Source organism: Oncorhynchus mykiss, chromosome 5 (genome assembly GCF_057628025.1).
Source record: "Oncorhynchus mykiss isolate SJ-2025 chromosome 5, ASM5762802v1, whole genome shotgun sequence".
NCBI lineage: Eukaryota > Metazoa > Chordata > Actinopteri > Salmoniformes > Salmonidae > Oncorhynchus > Oncorhynchus mykiss.
The window spans coordinates 14,053,541-14,061,062 of NC_143026.1; positions in this window are offsets into that span (position 1 = coordinate 14,053,541).

Sequence of the window (7,522 nt, forward strand, 5' to 3'; positions counted from 1 at the left end):
ATGGTATCAATTATTTATCCCACGTCTGTGATTTTGAGAAGCATCAGACAAATTCATTAACGTATGCAAATGACCCTAATTGCAATTATCTCTATATCTTGATAAGTAAAAGGGGGGAGGGAATCTACCAATCCCCCTCTGTGGTGCAAGTTACACTTTGCATTCAAACCAATCAAGCCTAATCTGCATATAACTAATTAGCTCAACATATTCAAAAACCAATTAACGGGTCTCTCAAATAGCTTCTATGCCGCACAGCTTTTCTTTTTGAGCTGAGCTGGAACAAGAACAGTTTTCTTTTTGAGCTGAGCTGGAACAAGAACAGTTTTCTTTTTGAGCTGAGCTGGAACAAGAACCGTTTTCTTTTTGAGCTGAGCTGGAACAAGAACAGTTTTCTTTTTGAGCTGAGCTGGAACAAGAACAGTTTTCTTTTTGAGATGAGCTGGAACAAGAACAGTTTTCAGGTGCACAGCTTTTCTTTTTGAGCTGAACTGGAACAAGAACAGTTTTCTTTTTGAGCTGAGCTGGAACAAGAACAGTTTTCTTTTTGAGCTGAGCTGGAACAAGAACAGTTTTCTTTTTGAGCTGAGCTGGAACAAGAAAAGTTTTCAGGTGCACAGTTTTGCAATGTTCCTTCCTCGAGAGAAGTGAAGTTCACTTTTTTTTCTCTTTCCTCAATTCACTAATGAATCAAATTAACACATGCAAATTGGTGTAATTGCATTGTTTCGTCACCTCATGTTGTGTGAAGAAAGAAAAAAACAGGGAAGCAATGGAACAGCGAAGATATTTTTACCTGATGCCAGAGCGAGAAAGACAGATGTCCAATAGACCTGCCCCTCACCGCAGGGACCAGGTGAGAGAGGTGATGCCACCAGCAGAGTGTGAGGCCTGCAGGCTCACTATCAGCTACACAGCACACAGATGGAACACCTTGCTCTTCCTCAATTGCCTTTCCTCGATTCCTCTCTCCTCCTTTTCAAAACACATTTAAGAAAAGATCCCCGGGAGGAGACAATGCATTTTGAGGAGGCGAGACCCAATACCATAGAAAGCTGACCTTCCAAAGTGCATTCTTAACAAATCCTATCTGCAGATTTTTTCCTGCATTTGTAACACAATCCCTACAGTACATAATCTCAGCAAAAAAAGAAACGTCCCTTCTTCAGGACTCTGTCTTTCAAAGATAATTCGTAAAAATCCAAATAACTTCACAGATCTTCATTGTAAAGGGTTTAAACACTGTTTCCCATGCTTGTTCAATGAACCATAAACAATTATTGAACATGCAACTGTGGAACGGTCGTTAAGACACTAACAGCTTACAGACGGTAGGCAATTAAGGTCACAGTTATGAAAACTTAGGACACTAAAGAGGCCTTTCTACTGACTCTGAAAAATACCAAAATAAAGATGTCCAGGGTCCCTGCTCATCTGCATGAATGTGCCTTAGGCATGTTGCTAGGAGGCATGAGGACTGCAGATGTGGTCAGGGCAATAAATTGCAATGTCCGCACTGTGAGATGCTTAAGACAGCTGATCATCCTCGAGGTGACAGACCACGTGTAACAACACCTGCACAGGATCGGTACATCTGAACATCACATCTGCGGGACAGGTACAGGATGGCATAAACAACTGCCGAGTTACACCAGTAACGCACAATCCCTCCATCAGTGCTCAGACTGTCCGCAATAGGCTGAGAGAGGCTGGACTGAGGGCTTGTAGGCCTGTTGTAAGGCAGGTCCTCACCAGACATCACCGGCAACAACGTCGCCTATGGGCACAAACCCACTGTCGCTAGGCCAGACAGGACTGGCAAAAAGAGTGGTCTTCACTGACGAGTCACAGTTTTGTCATGGTCTGGGGCGGTGTGTCACAGCATCATCAGACTGAGCTTGAGCAGGCAATCTCAACGCTGTGCATTACAGGGAAGACATCCTCCTCCCTCATGTGGTACCCTTCCTGCAGGCTCATCCTGACATCCTGACACAATCCAGCATGACAATGCCACCAGCCATACTGCTCGTTCTGTGCATTTCCTGCAAGACAGGAATGTCAGTGTTCTGCCATGGCCAGTGAAAAGCCCGGATCTCAATCCCATTGAGCACGTCTGGGACCTGTTGGATTTGAGGGTGAGAGCTGAGGCCATTCCCCCCAGAAATGTCCAGGAACTTGCAGGTGCCTTGGTGGAAGAGTGGAGTAACTTCTCACAGCAAGAACTGGCAAATCTGATGCAGTCCATGAGGAGAAGATGCACTACAGTACTACTTAATTTAGCTGGTGGCCACACCAGATACTGACTGTTACTTTTGATTTTGACTCCCCCCTTTGTTCAGGGACACATTGTTCCATTTCTGTTAGTCACATGTCTGTTCAGTTTATGTTCAGTTTATGTTCAGTTTATGCCTCAGTTGTTGAATCTTGTTATGTTCATACAAATATTTGCACGTTAAGTTTGCTGAAAATAAACACGGTTGACAGTGAGAGGACATTTCTTTTTTTGCTGAGTTTACATACGACATCCCTTCAATTTATCAGGGAATCCGTCGGATGTAATTCACATTTCTAAGACCAATGTAAGCCTTGCACCAAATGCTCCAGGCCTTCACATGGCACTCTGGGAAATGAGGGCATACAGTGCCTTCAGAAAGTGTTCAAACCCCTTATTCCACATTTTGTTGTTACAGCCTGATTTCAAAATATATTAAATATGTTTTTTTTCTCACCCATCTACACACAATCCCCTATAATAACAGAGGGAAAACATGTTTTTAGAAATGTTTGCAAATATATTGAAAATGAAAGCCAGAAATAAATAATTTACATAGTATTCACACCCCTGAGTCAATACATGTTAGTATTAGAGCTCCTGAGTGGGGGCAGGGGTCTAAGGCACTGCATCTCAGTGCTAGAGGTGTCACTACAGACCCTGGTTTGATCACGGGCTGTATCACAATCGGCCGTGATCAGGAGTCACATAGGCCTGCGCACAATTGGTCCAGCGTCGGGTGTATTGATACACCATCCAAAGTGTAATTCATCATTTCACCATGCTCAAAGGGATATTCAATGTCTGCTTGTTTTGTTTTTACCCATCTACCAATAGGTGCCCTTCTTTGCGAGGCATTGGAAAACTCCCTGATCTTTGTGTTTGAAATTCATTGCTCGACTGAGGGACCTTACAGAAAATTGTATGTGTGGGGTACAGAGGTGAGGTAGTCATTCAAAAATAACGTTAAACGCTACTGTTGCACACAGTGAGTCCATCCAATTTATTATGTGACTTATTAAGCAATTTTTACTCTTGTACTTATTTAGGCTTGCCATAACAAAGGGGCTGAATATTTATTGACTCTAAACATTTCAGCCTTTCATTTTGTATTCATTTGTACAAAATGTTGAAAACATAATTCCACTTTGAAATGATGGGTAATTGTGTGTAGGCCAGTAAGACAAAATCTAAACGTAATCATTTTTAAATTCAGGCTGTAACACAATAAAATGTGGAAAAAGTCAAGGGGTGTCAGTACTTTCTCAAGGCACTGTATGATTCTTAACATCCTGTTAATTAGGAATGGTGTCCTTGGAGTTATACAAAAGCTATTCAGAGGTAGAGCAATAACCAAATATCAGCTCCTGGCATCTTTTGTCTACATGACAGAGCTCATATGCAATTTCCTTGACAGAGTCAATGCCTTTCCTATCTGAACACACAGACAGTCAAGGCTAATGCCATGTATTGTCTTAGCTAAACAATATCATGGTGTAAAATCATGAATGTATCTGACATTGTCATCCTGTTGCCAGCATACGCCTTGGTTAACCAAGGACACAATGCTAGCTAACTCATAGAGCTTTCTCCCATTCTGCAGATACAATTTGGAGGCCAGGAGTAGCTGTAGCTCTAGGTATAATGCAACGTTATTGCCAGTGACAGACAAAACTATAGCTAGCTAACTATTGAGGTGCAAGTGTGAAAATCTGTAACTAGCTCGATAGTGTGAACTTGCTTATAGCAGATAATGAACTGTGAAGATGTCAAGTAAATTGGATTTTGTATAGACTGTCTAGTATGAGACTATTTTTACAAGCCAACAAACAGTGATCTTTCTGTCGCGAAATCTCTACCTATAAAACATCCCTTCCGGTCAATTATGCAATGTGCCTATCCCAAAAGGGCCAGATCACTTGCGAAAAATTCTAACTATTCTCCAGGTTTCTGGAGAAATAGCTTGATTTGAGGCCAGCAAAGGGGTGCATCACAAAGCAGAACTACTCATGATCATCAAATAAAATCCAATTTTATTGGTCACATACACATGGTTTACCAGATGTTAATGCGAGTGTAGCGAAGTGCTTGTGCTTCTAGTTCTGACGGTGCAGTAATATCTAACAAGTAATCTAACAATTCCACAACAACTACCTAATACACACAAATGTAAAGAGATGTAATAAGAATGCATGTATATGGATGAGTGATGACTGAGCAGCATAGGCAAGGTGCAATAGATGGTATAAAATACAGTATATACATGAGATGAGTAATGTAAGATATGTAAACATTATTAAAGTGGCATTATTTAAAGTGACTAGTGATCCATTTATTAAAGTGGCCAATGATTTGAGTTTGTTTGTAAGCAGCAGCCTCTCTGTGTTAGTGATGGCTGTTGAACAGTCTGATGGCCTTGAGATAGAAGCTGTTTTTCAGTCTCTCAGTCCCAGCTTTGATGCACCTGTTATGACCTCACCTTCTGGATGGTAGCGGGGTGAACAGGCAGTGGCTCGGGTGGTTGTTGTCCTTGATTATCTTTTTGGCTTTTCTGTGACATCGGGTGGTGTAGGTGTCCTGGAGGGCAGGTAGTTTGCCCCTGGGGATGTGTTGTGCAGACCGCACCACCCTCTGGAGAGTCTTGCGGTTGCGGGCGGTGCATTTGCCGTACCAGGCGGTGATACAGCCCGACAGGATGCTTTCAATTGTTCATCTGTAAACGTTTGTGAGGGTTTTAAGTGACAAGCCAAATTTATTCAGCCTCCTAAGGGGATGTTGCGCCTTCTTCACCACACTGTCTGTGTGGGTGGACCATCTCAGTTGTCCGTGATGTGTACGCCAAGGAACTTAAAACTTTCCACTTTCTCCACTGCTGTCCCGTTGATGTGGATAGGGGGTGCTCCCTCTGCTGTTTCCTGAAGTCCACGATCATCTCCTTTGTTTTGTTGACGTTGAGTGAGAGGTTGTTTTCCTGACACCACACACCGAGTGCCCTCACCTCCTCCCTGTAGGCTGTCTCGTCGTTGTTGGTAATCAAGCCCACTACTATTGTGTCATCTGCAAACTTGATGATTGAGTTGAAGGAGTGTGTAGCCATGCAGTCATGGGTGAACAGGGAGTACAGGAGGGGGATGAGCACGCACCCTTGTGGGGCCCCAGTGTTGAGGATCAGCGAAGTGGAGATGTTGTTTCCTACCTTCACCACCTGGGGGCGGCCCGTCAGAAAGTCCAGGATCCAGTTGCACAGGGCGGGGTTGAGACCCAGGCCCTCAAGCTTATTGATGAGCTTGGATGGTGCTATGGTGTTGAAGGCTGAGCTGTAGTCAATGAACAGCATTCTTACATTGTTCCTCCTCTTGTCCAGATGGGATAGGGCAGTGTGCAGAGTGATGGCGATTGCGTCATCTATGGGCCTGTTGGGGCGGTAAGCAAATTGAAGTTGGTCTAAGGTGGCAGGTAAAGTGGAGGTGATATGATCCTTGACTAGTTTCTCAAAGCACTTCATGATGACAGAAGTGAGTGCTACGGGGCAATAGTCATTAAGTTCAGTTATCTTTGCCTTCTTGGGAACAGGAACAATAGTGGTCATCTTGAAGCATGTGGGGACAGCAGACTGGGATAGGGATTGATTGAATATGTCCGTAAACACAGACCAGTCAGCTGGTCTGCGCATGCTCTGAGGACACGGCTAGGGATGCTGTCTGGGCCAGCAGCCTTGCGAGGGTTAACACGTTTAAATGTCTTACTCACCTCGGCCCCGGAGAAGGAGAGGGGGGGCCCACAGCCCTTGGTAGCGGGCCACGTCGGTGGCACTGTATTATCCTCAGAACGGAAAAAGAAGGTATTTAGTTTGTCTGGAAGCAAGGCGTCGGTGTCCGTGACGTGGCTGGTTTTCTTTTTGTAGTCCGTGATTGTCTGTAGACCCTGCCACATACGGCTCGTGTTTGAGCAGTTGAATAGCGACTTTGTCCCTATACCGACATTTTGCTTGTTTGATTGCCTTGCGGAGGGAATAACTACACTGTTTATATGCGGGGTGTGGAGTCCGTTACACCATGCCTATCTCAAGTCTCACTTTACGAACTCTGAAATGGGCAGTTATTTCAGAATATTTACACTGAACAAAAATATCAACGCAACATGCAACAATTTCTTAGATTTTACTGAGATACAGTTCATATAAGTAAATCAGTCATTTTAAATATACTCATTAGGACCTAATCTACGGATTTCACATGACTGAGAATACAGATATGCATCTATTGGTCACAGATACCTTTAAAAAAAGGTAGGGTCGTGGATAAGAAAAACAGTCCGTATCTGGTGTGACCACCATTTGCCTCAGGCAGTGCGACTCATCTCCTTCGCATATACAGTGCCTTGCGAAAGTATTCGGCCCCCTTGAACTTTGCGACCTTTTGCCACATTTCAGGCTTCAAACATAAAGATATAAAACTGTATTTTTTTGTGAAGAATCAACAACAAGTGGGACACAATCATGAAGTGGAACGACATTTATTGGATATTTCAAACTTTTTTAACAAATCAAAAACTGAAAAATTGGGCGTGCAAAATTATTCAGCCCCTTTACTTTCAGTGCAGCAAACTCTCTCCAGAAGTTCAGTGAGGATCTCTGAATGATCCAATGTTGACCTAAATGACTAATGATGATAAATACAATCCACCTGTGTGTAATCAAGTCTCCGTATAAATGCACCTGCACTGTGATAGTCTCAGATGCTTTCAATTGTTCATCTGTAAAAGTTTGTGAGGGTTTTAAGTGACAAGCCAAATGTATTCAGCCTCCTAAGGGGATGTTGCGCCTTACAGTTTTATATCTTTATGTTTGAAGCCTGAAATGTGGCAAAAGGTCGCAAAGTTCAAGGGGGCCGAATACTTTCGCAAGGCACTGTAATTGATCAGGCTGTTGATTGTGGCCTGTGGAATGTTGTCCCACTCCTCTTCAATGACTGTGTGAATCTTCAACCCAGAGAATCCCGAACATGCTCAATGGGTGACATCGAGGTCTGGTGAGTATGCAGGCCGGGACATTTTCAGCTTCAGGGATTTGTGTACAGATCCTTGCAACGTGGGGCGGTGCATTATCATGCTGAAACATGAGGTGATGGCGGCGGATGAACGTCACGACAATGGGCCTCAGATCATCACGGTATCTCTGTGCATTCAAATTGCCATCGATAAAATGCAGTTGATCATTCACAATGTTGACATCAGCAAACCGATCGCCCA